The 19,691-nt window shown below is 43.8% G+C and overlaps 1 long non-coding RNA gene across 1 annotated transcript; it reads left to right on the top strand.

Moving 5' to 3' along the window:
• The first annotated feature begins 1,941 nt into the window (after positions 1-1,941).
• LOC129206347 (uncharacterized) lies at positions 1,942-18,773 on the top strand. The gene is made up of 3 exons (XR_008577093.1): positions 1,942-2,093; positions 17,147-17,379; positions 18,639-18,773. It is a non-coding gene; the product is annotated as an uncharacterized LOC129206347 (long non-coding RNA).
• Positions 18,774-19,691: the final 918 nt, after the last annotated feature.

Consider the following 19,691-nt stretch of genomic DNA (forward strand, 5'->3'; position numbering starts at 1 on the left):
GACACCCCCCAAAATTGAACAAAGGTGTAAAGAAGGTTCAATGAATAGAGTCATTCTAAAATCATCACCACCACCAAAAACAGATTCAAGAACTGAATAAAAGCATTTTTATTTTTAAAAAGTCCTTAGTAAAGCAGGAAGGAAAACAGTTCAAGTTAATGACAAATCAAAACATTTAAACTTCTGAAATATTTGAAGGTTTAATTATTTTTGGCCCAAAAATATCAGCCAAATCACAAAGAATTTTGGTTGACATAAATAAACATTTTTCAGAGGAAAAACATTTCTTCCAAAAAAAGTCACCCTTCTCTAGTCAACAGAACATTATAAACAAGCCAAGTAAAATCATTAATCTGTTATGCAAAACTACGTAAAGCCCCCACCAGAGAATGATATTCCCTCTTGAGTATATCCGCTCCATCTGATCAAAAATGTGAGCAAGAGCTTAGATGTGATAATAAACTAAAGAGTTTAAAGCTAAAGTTCCCTCCCTGTCCCTCCAAAATGATGAAGTTAGGCAATTTTATCCAAGAGGTCTAGTTTTCAAAAGCTCAGAGCACATCTACTGATCTGCAAGATTTCTACATTTCCGTTCTCTTTTTGTTTGTTGCCATGGAGTTTAATAGGATATTTAGATACGTGACCATTGAACAGGATGGTTAGGATTACAGCACGTGGCTGCTTGCCTTCTCCACGTGGCGAGCACGTTGGACCTGTGTTCAGGTCCTTCAGCTGGCTCTTATCTTTGGACGCTGGGTTAGGGCTTAGGCCCCAGTCTTCCACCACGTTGAGCAGTCAAGTTTCAGGTACATTAAAAAGTTGAATTTCAGCCTGTGAGCCACCAGCACAGCTGCGGCATTGCAGACCAGCACACCCAACTGCATTGCCTGATGGCGCAGTCACAAGGGTCTGGAAGAGATCAGGCAAGCGTAGAGAGTGGCTCTCTTGAGAAAACACAGCAAAACCTCCATCTTTCCTACCTTCATCATTGCCATTCACAAAACTTGTCTCCAAACCTTCTGTCAACCACTGCTTGTCCCCTTCCAGCTGCTTGTGCCCTCCAGCTCTTCTCAACCAGGTTTTCCTCAAAAAAGAATCAAGTCAGAAATTGTAGAAAGGCCCTGGTGGATTTTAGTAATATTTAAATAATGTGTGCTCAGATTTATTTTTTTTTTTAACGATGGGACAGCATTAGAAAACTCAGTTAGTTTGGGTAGACTGAAGAGTTCAGGAAAACAGAGAGGAAATTAAAACAGTATTTTAAAAACCAACAGGTTATTTCACAATAAAAATGTCATCTTTGGAAATACGTTTCCTTCTTATTATACATAAAGAGATAAAGGAGATGGTAGAGTCCAATATTTGGCATTTCAGGCTGAAGGTATTTAGATTAAATAGAAAGAGCAAAAAGAAATAGTGCATCTCCAGTCTGCTGTTTCTTCAGATGTGGCTGCAGTTTGAGCACAGAGGCATCTTGTAAGGAACTGCCAGATACATCAATGTCTCTGTAAAAATGAACAAAATTGAACTGTCAATTATTTAAAAGTGTAGATGCAGCAAGTAGTGAGCAGTTTGCTGTGTCTGGCATTCCTCATGAAGAGGGGTGCCAGAAATTTACTGGCAAAACACTTCAGCTAAGTGATCTCAGATGAAAAAATGACAGCTTCTGCTAATGAACAGTCAGTGCTGTGAGCATAAACATTCATCAATAGTCCCAGAGTGGAGGGACCGTGGTAGTATCTGGCTTTGCAAAGACTCTCCTTTTCTTTGCACCCATGTGCGCATCTAGCCCAATCTTACTCTGTGACGGTACTGGAGCTGGAACGCGTACCACCAGAAGAAAGAGCAAAGGGCATCTGCTCCCGAGGACACAGCTTAAACGCCTTGGCGGTCTCTTCCCAGAGTGTCATAACTTTGCTCCAGAGGCAGCTGCAGGAAGGATTGTTGTATCCACAGCTCCCAAGGAAGGCAGTGAAGATCATAGGAACCGTCCCACGTCCTGCCCCGGCCGTGGCCAACAGCAGATGCCCGAGAGAACAGTACCAAAACCAGCACGTGGTCCATCGGGGGTCTGGCATCTGGCGTGACTCATGGTAAGCTCCAAGCTGTATGGGCAGAATTGTGCTCGAGAGCCACTGCGCTAACCTGTTTTCTGTTAACTACCCTAATCTCTTTCTGAATCCCTTTAAACTTCTGGTTTCCATAAGGTAACAGCGATGGATTTCACCATTTAATTATGCGCTGTGTGGGAAAAGGCCTTCCTTTATCTTCATGGCATTCAGAATGAATCGTTTTGGGTGGTGTGTATGTTTGGGAATATTTCTGTGCAACCACAAATGAATTACTAAGACTGATACAAGTGTCAACTTGATTTAAAACCTAAAGCATTAGATCAGCAGTTTATGCACTGCAGACACTAACAAACACTTTAAAGTGTTTTACAGTCAAAAACTTTAAAGAAAGAAGGCAGCTGTGGCTATGGTGCTAAAGGTTTAGTGTCTTTATTTGTGGGAACCCCATGTTAACTGGCACAAATAACGTCCTGACGTTGCCAAAAGGGGCCTTTGCAATGCCTTCCCCTCACCTCCAGATGACAAACACACAGATGTGTACAGCATTTGCAAATTGAACGCAAGCCTGGAGGAGATCTGGTATTTGCAGAAGGATTTTCTACAGCGTTTGAGGAAAAGAACTAGGAATTGTACACATCAGCTTGATGTAAGAAACCTTGCAAAAATGTCTGGTCTCTGAGGAAGTACAGACTGCGGTGGCTGGTCATGGCGCGGGGTTGAGATGCTTTAGAAAGTCGCTGAGGCTGTTGGCGAGGCTAACGGGGGCTGCACCTCCCACCTGCCCCACGCAGGGCTGCCGTAGGAGGCCTGATGGGTCATTCCTTGGGCTTGGAAGCAAGCGTATTCAAAATCATAAGTCTGGGTCAACTGAAAAGTATAAAATCAAGGAAAGACATTTCATTCTTTTCTTAAAAGTGTAGGTGAAACCAATAAAGCTGATCACATGGGCCAAGAATATGTATCCAGGAAAATGAAAAAGTTAATGTCAGTGGCCAAGAAAAATCCCTGTGCCCTCAGAGGGGGCAGAGGTCAATGAAGTTCCTCTCAGTTAGTTTACATTTACTGCAAAAACTGTGTTCTCATTTTAAACAGGTATTGTCGGTCCCCTGCTAGAGGGGACTATAGCTGAACAGAAATAGGATGCATCTAATTTACTCAGACATGACTCAACAATTTATCTTTTATCATTAAATATTATCCACTTCATAGGTAGCCTTTGGGGTTTTATTGTACTCGTACAGTGCTTTATATGTCGCTTTTCAGGCAGGAGGCATGGTTTTAGCCAGTTTGCAAGGAAGTGCAGCTTTGGATAGGTAAATATTAACTTCTGTTGTGCTCAGTCCACTGCACGGGGTAAAATGTAGTGAATAATATAATGACTCCTGAAGAAAACTGCTCAGCCATCTATCTATCTATCTATACACATCTAATCTGTACAGAAATGTCTGGACAGCAATAACAAAACCTTGCTTCTCGTGTATATTTTTTTAAATAGAAATCTGAGAGCTAGAGTTCCTGTAGCTTTGGCAGCTGAGGCCAGAGAAACTGGAGCAAGGCAGCAGTATGAACTGATAAAGGTTAAACCCAGCAACCACAAACCACTGTGATTTGTTGTCTCAGGACACAACACATTCACAACAGGTTTCTGCAACGATTGCAAGCAAGAGGGGATACCATAGAAAGACGCCCATAACAACCTAACACACAAATAACCACAGCACATCACACACGACCCAGCACAATTGCCAACAGCAGTAGAGTCACTGTTTTTTGACAGCTGCTCTAGTATTTCAGGGGGAACGGCAGGTCCGAGCAACAACAGAAGGCACTGCAGGGGTTGGTCATACCATCGGTAGTAAGTTTAATTAGTTAGTAAGAGGTAATAAATAGCCTTTGTAGGATCCAATGCAGTCAGTAAACATAATTCTTGGACTAGCTCTCTTGGCCTAACTCACCAGTTATAATTTCTCATTGACCCCAGATTTCAAACTGACCACAGGGTCAGTCAGACTAAATAAACTGATTTAGCTTCGCCCTGCGCCCACGGCTTAACACGGAGCTTGTACTGCAGGGAAAGTGTCTGTCTCAGTGCCCCTGCATGGAGGCACCAGGATGTATCGTCCTTCCATACTTCTCACTTTTGTTGCTTCAGTAAAAATAACACATCTTTGCAGTTTCATAAATTATAGCAATTAGGCGAAGTAGTTATTAGCACATCTTCTCTGTTGTAGAGATATTTGGCATAACAAGGATGGACTGTTTCCTCTGGTTTTATCCAGACCAAGAATATTTTCCAATTTCAGACAGCTTGAGCTTTCCACAAACATTTTTCTCCAAGAATTTCAGTCCTCTAAGTTGAATGTCCCATGTATGACATCCAGAGTCACCCTGCCTGAAGAACTAGGAAAACACCCTTTTTCACAGGGGCTTGGCAGAGCGTCCCCTGGTCCTAGCTGCAAATTGAACAGTCTTTGGCAGTTTCTTTCCTTGCAGCATTTGAAGGGATTCTGAGCAAAATCACAGCCTGTGGATGTAGGCAAAAGTCCACATCCAAACAACTACAAAACACCTCCCTCCAGACACAGCGACTCACTTGAAGAGTGAGTTTTCCCCGCGGGAACTGGGCTCATACACCTGCCAATCAGGTGGGCACCAGAAAATGCAGACTGTGAGTTAATAAATAGTATTTTACCAGTCTTATGGGCTCTTTCCTCAACTGATGTTTATATAAAAATGTTTTATAATCCTTGCTAGGTTTCTGGCTTTATTTGCTCACCACCATCTGTTCTTTGTCTTTTTTCCTCTTTTTCCAGGGTTTGCTTCCCATCCTCCTGCTCATTTATCTTTTAGGGCAGCCCCTTCCCCACTACTCCCGTACTCTTCTCAATGTGCTTTTTTCCCCCTTGCTTTACTGAGCTGTGGTTTTCTTTCCCATGCACATTTTACATCTGGGGGGGGGTACTTGTGCTGCAGCCTTTTCTTTCTTATTCTAAGAATGCGGTTTTTACTTTGCGGGCTTGGGCTGATTTGGCTTATCTTGGTGGATTTTGCATCTTTTTTTGCGCTCTCTTGCAATCTGCTGGTGTAATTGCTTTAGTGCTGGGCAGAGAGGGGCCAAGCAAGGCTCCTGGGGCTGGTGCTCGGCAGTCATCGAGCAGGGAGCGTGGCAGTGGTCATTGCTCTGTCCTGCAGGAGAGGCAAGGGCGGGGAGACAGGGAAAAGTGGCTTGAAGTCACTCAGCTGTCAGGTTTAACAGCAGGAATAGAAGTGGAGCTTCCACCTACTTCTTTCTTGCCTCTGAAAATACCACGAACTGTCATTCTCATTGTAGCATCCTTTAGGCACCTTCAGATATGGGCTGGGACAGGTACATAGGAGAAACTCGACTGAGGAAGCCATCAAACGTTGAAATTAGTCTGTAAGGTGTTAAATATAGACCTTTCTAGCCAATACGGCAGAAAAGAGACTGTAGCCAATTTTCCTCGCATCAATCACTTGCAAAGTTGTGTTTTCGAAACAAATGTTAAACATGAAAAGATTGATCTGAGCTGTCTGAGGTGATCCATTGCATCTTTTCTGTAGCTATCAATTAATAGCAAGAAAGTTATTGTTTGCTGTGTCACAGCCAACTAAGTAACAAAATTTATTGGCCGTATTTAAGACAGCTACTCTCTACTTGTGAAAATTTTTGGAAAATCACTAGGAGGAAGAAAAATAGGGTTTGAGTGTTATTGAAAATAAATCTAGTTTTTAGACAATGAAAACATTTTATTCCCTAAGTTGAAACAGAATGTATGTAGCCTGTTTCTAATTCACATTGTCCATGAAATTGAAGCAATGTATTCATCCTGACTTTCATGCTCGTTGTTCCTAGTAAAAAATGCTCCACATCAATTGCTCATTATTTGCTGAGATTGTTTACTGTTAAGTTTGTGTATGATTGCAAATTAAACAAGCGCATTGAAGCTCCATCATCTAACACATGGCCACTATTCATATCTGGCAAGGCCTGGTTTTCTCACTGAGAAACTACCTCAGATAGAATATTTTGCTTGATATTGAAAAAAATGCTGTTTCAAATCTTCTTCTGGACAGAAAGTACAGGAGGTAAGCAGGGGGTTTTAATATAAAAAATACCAAGCTATTTTACACCTAAAAATAATAAATAGATCTGGTTTATGCAAGCAATTGAATATTAACATTACCTTAATAAGAGGTAAGAAAGTAACGATCTTGTCAATGACTATACGTACCAATATCCATCAGGATTTGATTAATTATTGCTATGTCAAAATTGTAGTTAAATGATTCCCAGGTTATAGAAACATTTTTAAAAGTAAACTGTAGTTTTACAGGTCAATTTCTTGAGTACTTATACTGAAAAACTTTAGAAAGGATTCATTTTCAGAAGATTACTGCTTGATGCTTTCTGAAGACCTGACACTGTTGGAGCCTCTCATGTTAAATGCCTAAGGTGTGATATACTCAGTGCTATTATTTTTTTCATTTTGCCTGCTTTCATTAACAAAAATAATGAAAAAAAGAAACTTAAAAAAAATCAGCAGATTTATCAAAGGAAAAAAAAAATCTTTTCTTTGCTGATGGATGACTACTTGCTAAGCATCAAGCCATGCAAGCAGACAAAACCCAGTGCGATCTCTTCAAGGCCATATTTTCAGAAGCTTGTGAGTCAGCCAAGAGATGCTCTGGAGTTTGTCCTTGCTACAGGGTTGGCAGAGGGCAAGGTGAGACCTGCTCCTGTCGCCATGCTCAGCCGGTGGTGGACGTCGGTTCTGCTGCCCATGGGTGATTCACACGGCTGGAAACACCTCCTGAGGGGGAACTACAGCTACTTCACGTGGGCTAGTGCTGCGTGCTGTAGGAGAGCTCACTGGCTGCTTTTTATTTCTTCACCTCCAACTGCTACAACCCATCTATCATGGTAATTGATTTCTCTCCTTTGCTTAAAGACCTTCATCTGTTCTTCCCTTTTCGGAGCCTGATCTTACAGGAGTCCAGGAAGCCGTAGCCTACGGACATCTGTGACAGATAACACAGTAAAAATGAAGGATGAGGCACTGCCACCCTGGAGCAAAGCCCTCCGCCTGTCTCACTGCTCTCTCCGATTTCTTTGTATTTCCTTTCCACTGCTACTGCTCTTGGAAAGGTGAAGCCCTGCGGTGTTGGAGCCCAGCCGGTACGAAGGCAGTTGTCAAATTGTTATTGGCTAAAGACACAAGAAGCTGCAGCTTTAAGTTTGAAAATTGCACTACAGCATCGCAACGTCAGTGTTGCTGCTCACTGTAAGTGCTGGGTCTTCCTATTCCTGGTGGCCCACCGGTGGGCTTTGCAACGGGGCGATCGTCGGCTGCATCAGCAGAGTGAATTGCGTTGAGTCTTCCCCGTGACCTACAGCCGCGAGCATGCAAAATCACAGCAGACAGGCGTCCGCCGCTGGGTAGATGAAAGCTGTGTAATCTGCGAATGGCATGTGACAAGCTGCTGGGGGAGAAGGGGCTGAGAGCAAAACAGGGAGAGTAACGAGTTTTATCTTCTGCATGGCAGCACTTGGTGATAAAATAGCATTAGGATTTAGTTCCCAGGACCTGACTTGTCACTGGTCAAGGAGGAACACTTCGTGGGACAAATAGCATTATCGGCGTAGCACGCATGCGCAACGTACATTTCTGAGTGACCTAAGAATGCCAGTGCGAGGTAACAGCTGACATCAAACTGTGACTTCTTTAGGTCTCCATAGGTTTATCTTTGCCTCATACCCTACGCAATTTCACCCTTGTGTCTCCATCTGTAAATTTATCTTTTAAAGACGATAGAAGTGAGCCAAAGGCATTGGAGAATGAGGTGACCCAGCTGAGTTAAATGGAAATTGAGAGGGCTAAGTAGCCCTGCAAGTGATATATAATTGCTCATAAATGACACAGAATTGTGCTAATATCACATTTGACACGGGGATGAGGTTTCTTAAATTCTGCTGTTAAGGAAGAAAATGATGCATTTTTCACCCCATAAGCAGAAGTCATGTTTGGCAGCAGAGCCAGGTTTGCAGGAGCACGTAGGTACCCAAAGCTGGTGGCAGGCTCCTTGTGAAATTGATAAACGGAGGAAGCCACTGTCCTGGTTTTCCAGTGGGAGCCCTGGCACCACCAGCTCTTCCCCAGGGGCTCCAGCTTGGTTGGCAACACTTGGGCACAGTCCAGCACATTAAATCAAATGACCGGTGAAGGCAAGAGGGAGACACTTCGATTCATCCCAAAGAGGACCTGCCCTCCATTAATTTAAAATAAAAATTACAGATTATTCCAGTCATCAGCTTATTTCCTACTGTGGTACATTGGTGAGGAGATGGACATTGTACGCTGCCCTGTCAGGGATGGATATGAAATCACACTTCAGAGAAAGTTCAAGAGGTATTTCTTGTCATCCTGAGACACTCAGTCCTACAAAAAAAAAAAAAAGATTGTTTGCTACTTTCTACAAAAAAAATATTGCTTCCTATGTTTCTTTTTCACTGGCACAGAGCAAAATGTGTTTTAATGCTTCACCTCCATTCCCCAGCTCTGGGTAGGGCTGTGGTTTGGGGTGGGGAGGAGAAAGGCTCCAGGCACAGGAATGAGACAAAATGTTCTTGTGGTCATTTGTGTGGCTTGTCACCAGCTCCAGGGGAGGCAGACACGGCTCTTGTGAAGGCTCTGACAGCACTGAAACCAGCTGGGATTGCAGAAAAAATGCAAAGGAGGAAAAGTCCCAGCATGAAGAACCTGTTTCTTGTGCGGAGAAAGCCCGTAACTGAGCGTGAAGCCAATCTAGCAGTGACATTGCTCTGGAGGGACGCGGAGGCGGCCGTGCGCATGTTAATACTGGCTTGCGGGTGCTTTTCCCCGACACTTTCTGCACCCACACGGCACAGATGCACAGATACCTGCTTCTGCAGGGGCAGAAGAAAACCTCCTGTTTGCTTGGAGCAGCACGCAGAGAGTGAAAAGGGCAGCGCTTCCCATCACGGGTGGTGGGGAAGAGCCGCCTGCCACCCCGCGGCCCCAAAGCACGTGCCCCACAGCCAAGGGATGCTTTGTCCTCCAGCCTACGCACTCCACAGACGATGCTTTTCCTAACACAAAAGCAAGTTATCCACATTTCAGCTCCATGGGAGGACTTTCCCAAAAGGAGGGAGCGCTGGATTGAAAAAATGAAAATCACATCCTTCCCCTTCCAAAGAAAACAGCCCTCCTCCCGAACCCCTAATTAAAATGCGAAGGTTTAATATACAAACCAGAAGAAGGCTTAATCATCGTGACTCAGCCCACGGGAAAGACGACCAGTGTTTCAGCTGAACAGCAGCACATCGTTGGCTTCCTGCGAGGAGAGGCTACCATTCCTCATTCCCTGGAAAGCGCCTGCTGTTTTGATGGTAGGGGATGTAAGCGATGGTCTGTCATCTCTCACTTGCAAGGGAGGCAAATGCTGGTGAAAGAAAGAGGTGTGGACAGCCAGGAGAGCAAGCCTGGTGTCCCAGGCTCACTGAGCTGGGCTGGAGGTTGGGCTCATGGACCACCCAGGTGCTCTTCCCTGTCATCCTGCAACATCAGCTGCACCCAAACCTCTGCCAACAGGCACTTCTCAGTCTGATCTTGAGTACCTCCATCCTCCACAGGCAGGCTTGGACAGCATTTAGCTAGCTACGTTGTGAGGACGTTTTTCTTGGTACCTAACCTAGGCGTCCCCAGGTGCAGGTCTGTCCCGTTCATCTAGTGCCATGTGGGCACCAAGAGCTTTAATTCTCCTTGTAGCCCTGCCCTTGTCCCGGCTGAACCATGCCTTCTGCTGGCCTTTACTGAGGTCCAATTTTATGTCACTCAGCTTAGGCATTATATATTTCCAAGTAAACTATGGATGATGGGCAGCTAATAGCATGCACGTATGTATATGTGTGTATGTACGTGTATTTATGTGGTTTTTTACATATATATATCAAGCTAGCACCAATCTTTTATTTTTATATCAGCTTTATGATATAATATGAAGTTAATGACATGTTATGGATAAAAAATTAAGCTTGAAGGCAAGTAAATTTACTTGTAAATTCACATGAAACTCCATGAACACTTCTGGTCAGAAAAAAAGAAGGAAAAACAAACAAACAAAGAACACCCTTTTTTCAACATTTGCTAGGCAAATTAAAAAAAAAAAAAAGAAATTTGTAATAGTTTTTCACCTGGAAATTAGTTTGTTCTAAAAGTTTTGAATCATGTAGAATGTTTTAGTCAAGTGGAAGTAGCACTGAGGAGGGAAGTGTTCTGCTGATGAAACAAATGCAATTTGAAATTGGGATCAGTCTGAAACCATTTCCCTTCTGTCTCTCGGGCTGGCTGGTGAATTGAGGAGAATTAATTGCATGGATTCCACTACTCCTTAACCCAGGGGTGCAGGAATCCTTGTACCCTGGATTTGTGACCACAGGAGCCTGTGAATCATGAAAGAACGTTTAAGCACAGGACTCCGACTACAAATAAAAATATATCTTTGTGGAAATCAAATGAGAAGATAATTCACAGGCATGTTTATTAGTAGGAAGCTGTTGCATAAATGTATGGGTAAGGCAAAACATTGATTAAAATACCACCCAGGTAAATCAGTTTCCCAGGCAATATATGGAGAGCGCTGCCATTTAACCGCTCCGAGGCAGCCAGCAAAAATGCTGGAGCAGCCTGCCAAATAACTAGATGTTGCTGATGGAAAAAATTAGCCTCAGTACATTGGCATCTGGAGTCTGTGACTACCATCCAAAAAGAAAAGGGACTGGTGCTATGGAATTGAGTAATTGCACTCCAGAAGCCTACCACAAGTCTGCTGTGGCTTTGTTGTTAAAAAAAAAATTAAAAAAATTTTAAAAATTAAGTGTTTTTAATTAAAAAATAAGGCTTTGAAAGTACAGAAAGTAAGATGTTAGGGGAAGACATACAATTAACTGGATAAAAAAAATCACAGTTTCTGTGTGTGTCTGAGTACCACACAGACATATACATGTATGTGTGCATGTCCCAGTTTGTGTTTCTGAGTATTTGCTTCTGTGTTAACTGTGTCCATTTCACAAAGAATTACACCCTCCATTTACTTGAGATTCCAATGTATATTACTTGGGAAAAAAAGCAATTTCTGAGTACAGCCCATGTTTTAGCAATTATATTCCTTTCTCTCTTCCCTCCCCCCTTTTTTTTTAATTATTATTATTTTGGGGGAGCTGTCAGATGCAGGCAATCACCCCCTGTTGTGATCCCCAGGGTGGGGGTGCAGCTGAAGCAACAAGAGTGGAGCAGTCAGTAGAGATAAATTACCAGGTCTTAATCTGAAAGCATGCTTATTCATAGGAGAAGTTTACAGGAATCATGATACATTAATGCAAACCTTTTACTTCTCTGAATGGTCACAGTTTGCTTTACAGCTGATGCCCGGGGAAATGACACTGAAACCACTCTGCTTATGTTTCTGCCTGGCACTTGCTTTTGAAGACTTTAGTTTGCAGGTGCTTGGAAGTCCTTCCCTCCAAAAAAGCAATGACACATACTTCTCATATGTGAAACTTTAAGGAAAATCCATTTAGGCATCTTCCCATTAAATTAAAATTCGCTTTATTTCTTGTACAAGACTGAAGAATGATTTAGGTTTAAAACCTCAGGCCTAGCAAGCATCTAGTTCTCAGAAAGGAACATGCTCAGCGCCAGGTTATCTGTTCCGAAGAATTCAAGAGTTTATCAAAGATACAAAACTGCACAACATGTGGGCGTAAGATACTCTTTTACCTATTGTTGCAGATATACATGGATCTGTTAAAATCTGATCTCTCCCCTATCCACTGCAGAGGCAGTGAGAGGAAGCGTATTATTTGTTACAGACATCGATGGGACTAATCATGTGCCTAAAGTTGGGGAGCGCTTAAGTGCTTTGCTGGATGATGGCCGAAAGGACCACGTGTGCTGCACCAGGTACTCATGAGAAGGATCAGTGAGGGATGGAATGCAATTGCATTGTAACTCAGAATTTTCTGGATGTCTTTTGGGCCTTCGGTGCTATTTGTGTGTGTCTGTGACAGTAAATAAGCCTCACTTTCTATAAACAGAGCAACAGATAGGAGGTGGTTCTTACGCCGTGGTGGAATACCCACAGAAGAAGACAGGTACTTCTGCCTGCCACAGCCTTTCCACACTACAAGCCAATGTGCAGGAAGAGGGGAGGAAAAAATTAATTGGGTGTTGAAAAGTGTTCAGAGGTGGTGTGTTGGAAGACGTGCTTTTCGTTTGGGATGATAGACATACTGAAGTCAGTGTCAATTTTTAGAGACAGATCGTGCATGCTTTATTAATGGCAGATAAGAAACATTAGTGATAAATCTGTGAAAATATTTTTAGCCATTTCTGCAAAGCTATTTTTCTTAAAAATCAAATGAAGCAGAAAAAAGAATGCATTCACTAAGAACAAGGCAAGACAAAGGTTATTACAGGTAAAAAAACCACATCGACTTAAGCACAACCCTGTGCAGCACCTAAGCAGGTACTTAAGGTAAGGCATATACCTAACTGCTTTCCTCAGTCATAGCCTTGATTACAGGACGTTTCATTTGCTCTTTGTAGTGTCCTCAGGTCCAGAGATCTTTTCGCTTTCACAAAGAAATCGCTGTAATCAATCAAAAGGCATTAGCATTCCCACTGCTGGGATTATGAATTACATTTCTGTAATAAATGTGAATGCCATTTCCCTCATCTCCTGTTCTTTCAAGAACCCTAAAAATTTTATTTCAACTTTCAAACTTGCACTGAGAGCTTTGGCTAGGAGCTGGTGCTTCTGGCTCGCTTGAGCTAATTTGGCAAGTAATTTTAAAACAACTTCTATTGTACGTAGAGTTACAGCGTTTGAAATATTGCTCAGTCAGCTCTTATTTCATGAACAGTTTGTTTGATTAGGCACCCAGGTGAAACACAATCAAGAGAACCTGGTGAGCTGTAAGCCCTCCGCGGGGAGGAGGAAATGAAGTGGATTTGCTTGCTCCTTGGCAGAGCGTTACAGCCGCTCGGCTGTTGTGTAAAGGGGTATCGCCTCCCTCTGTCCACCGTTCAAGAGCGTTGCTGTTGTATTTTGTGAAAAGTCCTATTCTGACAACACCCATCAGGCATGCCCTTTTGGCATCTACTGGAGCGACCCTCTAAGGGGGTCTCGTTAGTGGGCCTTGACTCAGCTTAAGCTTGATGAGCTGCCAAGGCTTGGGGCAGCTCCCGGTGTGGGCAGGAGGACCATGCTCAGCCCTTATCAATGGGGCATCCAAGTCCCAGTGCTCCCAGGTAGGTTAGCTGCCTGCTGACCATGAGCTGTCAGGGTTAGTGTTTTGGATTTAAACTTCTAAACTTGATGTGAGCCCTGCTTTAGGTCTTTCAGGACTTTTTGTGGACTTTCACCTCTTGTTACAGCTTCCTAGAAACCGCTTTGGTCGGGGTGGACTTCACAGCATCCATACGGTGATAAAGCTGAGGAGGCAGAAAGGGTCCTGGGGCAATCGGGCTGTTCAGGCTCTCATCCATTTCTCACTGGTCATGGTGGGCCCATGTTGGATACACAAGCCCACAGGCTTCAGGTAGGTCTTAGGACATACAGAAGTGTGGATGTGGGCAGCGTCCCCCATGCCCCACTGCTGCAGCTGCTGTGGGGAGCCTGGGTCTCCAAGTCTGCAAGGATGAGGATTCCCAAAACCACTGATGGAAATCCCAACAATAAAGAATTGACCTTCAGCAAGGAATTAATAGAAAGTATAAGCATGACCTGTGGAGAGGAAGAAAAGCAAACCAAACCGAAAAACCTCAGAGCATTTGTTTCCAAACTCTTAGAGAAGCAAGACATGCTGCATCCGGAGCACAGAACAAGAAACCAGACTGAGTTCATATAAAGCTGCATGTGGAAATCTCCACAGTAACAAAATGAGCAATAAAAATCAAATATCAATGAGAATCCAAACATTCATCTTTAAAATCACTGAGCAGTAAATTACACATCACAGACCTCTTCAGTCTTCTGGCAAAAGCTGCACAAATGGAAACTCCTGAACGCAAATAAAAACCAATGTTTTTGTTTAATTCGGCAGCTAGAGCAAGTCACTGTACAAGCTGTGTTTTCTAAACAAGGCTGTTTTTTTTCACCTGGGTTGAAGAATGCCTTTTTCCAGCATGACCTACAAAGCATTTAATCAATCCTGATGGTAAAATTAAAATGGCAAATTCCTTCCTCCCTTGCCTGAAAGCGAAGAGACGGGCACATTTCCTAGGACAATTTGAAAGGATTTGTCAGACATTCTTTACCGAAACCCACAATCTTAACACAAATCCAAAGGAACCGGGTGGGTTTGGTGTTCGCTCTCTGTCAGGAGCTTTTATTTGTTTTCACCCGGGGCTGGATCACGTCATGGCATCATGAGAGACTGCTCAGCCCTGCGGAGAGCGAGCTCCTGCTGTCATCTCCTAAAGCCGGAGCAGGAGAAAGAGGAGGCTCCTGCTGCCCTGGGAGAAGGAGGAGAAGGGAAGAAACACACGTGGCATTTAGAGGACCGCTTGAGCCCATCTTTTGCCCATGAGCCAAAGCCATGCCACTTTATGTCTAATCCTCCAGGCTGGCATTTCGCTTTAAAACCTCACTCTGAAGAATGATCTCCTTTACAGGTAAGAGACATTTCAAACAAGCCAATACTCAGTTCCCCATTTTTCCCGCATCACAAGGCAACAGCAAGCCCAAGCGAACGCAGCTGTTGGAGCAGTTTCTGCTCCGTGCAGGAGGCTGCAGAGTCAGGCCTTTAAAAAGCACATCTCTTCTTATGTGGAGATTGATGGGATATGGGTCTTTCGTACCACCTTTATCCCTGTCATGATGTGGCGGGCTCGTGGTCCTGTGCTCCACGGGTGCTCTGGGTTTCTCAATGCTTTATGTGTTGGTGATGGCAAAGTCTCCACCGCCTGAACTAGGCACGGGCAGAAGACCAGTGCCTTTCTGAAAAACTAGTCATAAGATATCAGAAAGACCTTCACAAAACTCATTGTTATTTTTATTAATTGGAAATGTAGCGGTGTGCTATCTGATATTTTATGAAGTAACACACAGACACGCTTAATATGAGGAGCAGCAGAATGGGGTTGCCAGCCCTTAAAAGCTGTTTTAGCAGTTCTCTTCCCCAAACTCTTTCAAGGTTACTAGCACAAAAAGCTATACTGATGGTTATTTGGATCGTCCTCTCTTCCCCCTTTGGTGAGCTGTGGTAAAACCATGTGAAGTGCCCATTTTTGGTAGCATTTAATTGTGGATGTCTGCACAAGACATTTTAAAGCTTCAGTGACAGATTATGAACCCTTTCTTTTAAACATGCCATTACAATTTCCCATTATATTGTTGCAGTGGACTGAACATAGCAGCAAACCAAATCCTAAATCCATAAAAGCAGTAAATTAAATGTGGCTCCAGTGGTTTTGGAGCTTGACCAACAAGTTATCTTTATTAATGCATTCAGGGAAAAGGTCTCATTTTATTACATTATTTTCTTAATGATAAAGGCAGTAATGGAATCTCAGCAGAACACACCAAAGGAATCTTAGTTTGTTGGCAGTTGGGTCAAATTTTTGTCTGTGTGTGCTTGGTACAGGGTTAAGACTTGGCAGTGTCCGACTCACTGACTTCTGTCTTGACAAGCACAGTCTTTTGCTGCTTCTCTGTACTTGCTAGTTGACATTTTCTTGGCTTTAAACGAAATTTTGACACATAAATCCCACATGTCAAATGATATTGTAAAACAAGCATCCAAGTGTCAGCACATAGCCCAATAGTCTAGGGAGTAGAGAATAGAATAAGGAACACCTTTATGCAGTCTTTCATCTACATCCAGCCATCTGCAAGTAATTTGAAACCAGTTTCAAATGAAGCTAGGTTGTTTGGCCTGTTAAGGCACACAAAGCCAAAGCAGAAGTTTGGAGTCTTCATGGCTTTTATTGACTTGCTAATAAGTAGATAAAGCCTTTATTTTCCAAAACTGTTCTTTTCTCAGATAGCCCATTCCAAAGAAAGCCTAATTGAAATTACAGAAGTCTCTTGCAGAGTGCCACAAATTCCATTTTTAAATAGCCTGCTGATACTGAAAGAGTTCATGATGAGCCTTTCACTTGCAAAGCAGGGCTGGTGGGTTCCCCACTGATGAGCTGTTTTGTTGGACTTGGGGAGACACTAATGGTACTAAGTTCCTACAAAACAACACCAACAAAGGAGTGTGGATTTACATGATGATGGGCTGGCCCCAAGATTCACCACTAAAATGCTCCGGCAGCTCTGGTGTAGCTGCCTGCTGCAGTGGGTGCTTTGCCATACCTGCTGCTCTCCTGTGCAGTACCCGTGGAAACACAGAACCGCAGGTAAGCCACGATTTAACAGCGGTTTCCAGGGCCTTCAGTTGTGGCAGACTGGTATTCAGTAGAAATAAACTGCACGTTCAAATGATGTTTTAGATATGAAGCCAGTTATGAATTTCACATGACACAGAAACATCGACCTTGGAAAAAAACCCCAACTGGGTTTACCTGTGTTCCCAAGGTGAAAGGTCCTGTGAAGCTCAATGTGTAGGCACTGTCAGGGAGACCAGAGAAACATGAAAATGAGCACCATGACACGCAGAATCCCAACTGACGTTTGTGAACATACCCAGAACATAACCGGTGTGAAGCAGGTGCAGATGTGAAGAGCCAGGAGATTGGGAGTACCACCTTAATTAAATGCAACTATTTATAGCTGTTGAACTGTCTATCTGTTTATCAAATATATGTGTGTATATGTGGATGTACATATATATATAAGTATATAGTCCCTAGGAAAAAAAAATCAATCTGATTTTAGGAAAGGGCCTATTAGGTCTGACTGAAAAAAAGGACACTGGGGAGGCTTAACCTTGAATTACTTTTAAAGATGACTAAAACACCAGCATTTGATTCCCACGTGATTTTACTGGACTTTGCGCGATGTGACTGGTTTTCCTTCACTTGCAGCGTCACGCTGGGGACAGCGCATTGAGGTTTGGCAGAGGGTGATAGTGCAGCTGTGATGCTGAGGCTGAGCGTGCCCCAAGAACAGGTCCAGGTGGCTTCTGACTGCCCCCACCCGCGGCTCACCAGAGGTCCCTCCAGCACTGCCCACGGGCCACTCCGGCAGGCAGCCTCCATCAAAGCTTGAGGAGATCCAGCACTGCGACAAGGGGCGAAAGGGGATTGCGTGCAGCCAGGTGCGTCCAGTCTGTGGGCAATAATTATGTAAATCCTGGTGTTGGTGTAGGAAGAGCTGAGCTTGGCTTCCTTCACTGGACATCGCTAACTGTGTATTTAATTGTGTAACTGGTCTCGGATTTTAACATTTTGCCTAGCGCACTGACTTGCCCCTGGGCTATAAAAAAAACTAGAAACCCAGTGGGCTTTACTGAAAACCATGTGTCCAGAGCAAGCGACCTGCACTCACATCATTAAGCACGTCCCGTCCATTAGTTAACTTCTTAGCTGGATAAACAGATAGCCTTTACAATTGTGATTAAACCTGAAAAGAAACCAGTGAAGGTGGGCAGGAAAAATCTATATGGACAGGAATTGGGTGCTGGTTTTGGTTGGTTTTTAGCTTGGTGGGACCTTTCAGCTGTGTTTGGTGTTTTCATGCTTAGGAAGGTGCCAGAACTGAACAGCACAACTCAGCTGGGGGTGTGGAGGTAGCTAAGCCCTCCCTGAGTGCATGCACTTCAGCAAGCGTCTGAGATGCCTTCAATTTGTGCTGATTGTTTTTAAGGGCAAAAAAAGCCACTCACAGGCAACGTACACAGTTTAGCAAAACAAAAGATGCTGATTTTGACAAGCAAACACTGATGGTACGAGGCTGGAGTTGAAAGAAACTCTTTTGTGAGCTATTCATATGACTAAGGCTTTTAGAGATCTCAATCCTATTCGGTCTGGTTCTTGGCTCTGTTCCTTGTGCTGCTTTTTGACTTCTTGGGGTGACTCATGATTCAGTTTGTGTGCAGGCAAGTGGGGAGTCAGCTGTAGCAACCGGAGGTGGTGTCATCCTGGCGCTGCGGTCCTTAGCCTTGCACTGATGGTGGCCGAGGGCTCAGCAGCTAGACCTCCCTCTGGTGTCCTCCCACCCCCTGGCAGAGCGTGGCACCAGCGCAGCCCCTTGCCTCGTACAATCCCCCCCCGGGGCCTTGTACAGCTTGTCCACTCCTCCCAGAAACGCGGGGCAGCAGCAGCAGGCACCATCCGCTCACCGCAGGAGTGGCTGAAGTGTTGCTATCAGCTCGTGGCTCCTTGGGCAGGGCGGACGGGTGTTTCTGGGGACGTGGGCACAGCCTCAGCGGGTAGCGCGCCTATCGCATCAAAACATGCAGCTCTCACGCCTCAGCACCTGCAAAACCTGTTGAAGGAAGCTGCTGAACGCGGTGGAGCGAGCAGGCGGGAGCGCTGGATGCACTGATGAAAGCCAGCTCTTTGCCCTCTCTTTCAGAGAATTTCACATTTCCAAGTGCCAGGGCCAGTCCAGCAACTCTCTGCGGGACGAGACTGCAGCGAACATGGGAGGAAGCCCTAAGAAGATCCTCCAGATTTCAGGCTCTTTTTCATCAGGCTGCGATGAGATAGTCATTATGGGAGCGGTTAAAGCAAGAGGTAACACATGCCTGTTTGAAGATGCATGCGGGTAAATATGGGCCCACCAAGGGCAATGTGGAGATGGCAATCTTGTCCACCATGCCCAGGAGCTGTTTGGGAGAACACAGTATGTTTCCTGGCACTGCCTGATTTACTGCCGTAGATGTAGCCTGTGGGAGCCTTGTCTCTTATCCCTGTAGAAATTTGACTATCGTTATTGTTGGATTAGATTCCAAGCATCGCTTTTTATCAGGATTTGTCCTGCTATCTTATTTCAGAAACATCAAAGAGGATTTAGCTAACTCAAAAATAATAGAGGTTTTTCCCTGCCCATGCCTAGTACAGCCAGTATATTGCCTTGATGATATATAATACAGTACACTACATGGCATCCCTCTCCGCTCAACTGTGCAGCATAGAACTACAACATAGTTGACGTTTCTATGAGAACTGGTGTAGAAGTATTTCAGGAGTTACTTTCCTTAGCATCTAGAGACTATTACTATCAAATAATTGGCCAGAAATTTTCTTGGTATAACTCCCTTAAAATCCATGCAGTTCCTGTTAGGGAATATTTTTATTAACACGTATTTATTTCACATTCCTTCAATGTTTTATTTTCGTGAATTATGAATTTAAGACTTGCAGTTTTAGCATACTTGAAGCTGAGTTCAGTGGTGGACACTGCTGTTACAAAATCATGCAGAAAAATCACAGGACCAAGTGTAAGATCTGGCATTTAAGACATGCAGAGTTCAACCCATTTTTGAGGATGACATAATCGCACCAAAAATGAATGTGATCCATTTTATGTACTGATCTCATTCAACAGCTAGCAAATTTGTAAGTGTGTTTTCAGAGATAAATTCCCCACTTTTCCAGTGAGTGGATATGGAGTTCTTCCAATCCA

Source organism: Grus americana, chromosome 4 (genome assembly GCF_028858705.1).
Source record: "Grus americana isolate bGruAme1 chromosome 4, bGruAme1.mat, whole genome shotgun sequence".
NCBI classification, from domain to species: domain Eukaryota; kingdom Metazoa; phylum Chordata; class Aves; order Gruiformes; family Gruidae; genus Grus; species Grus americana.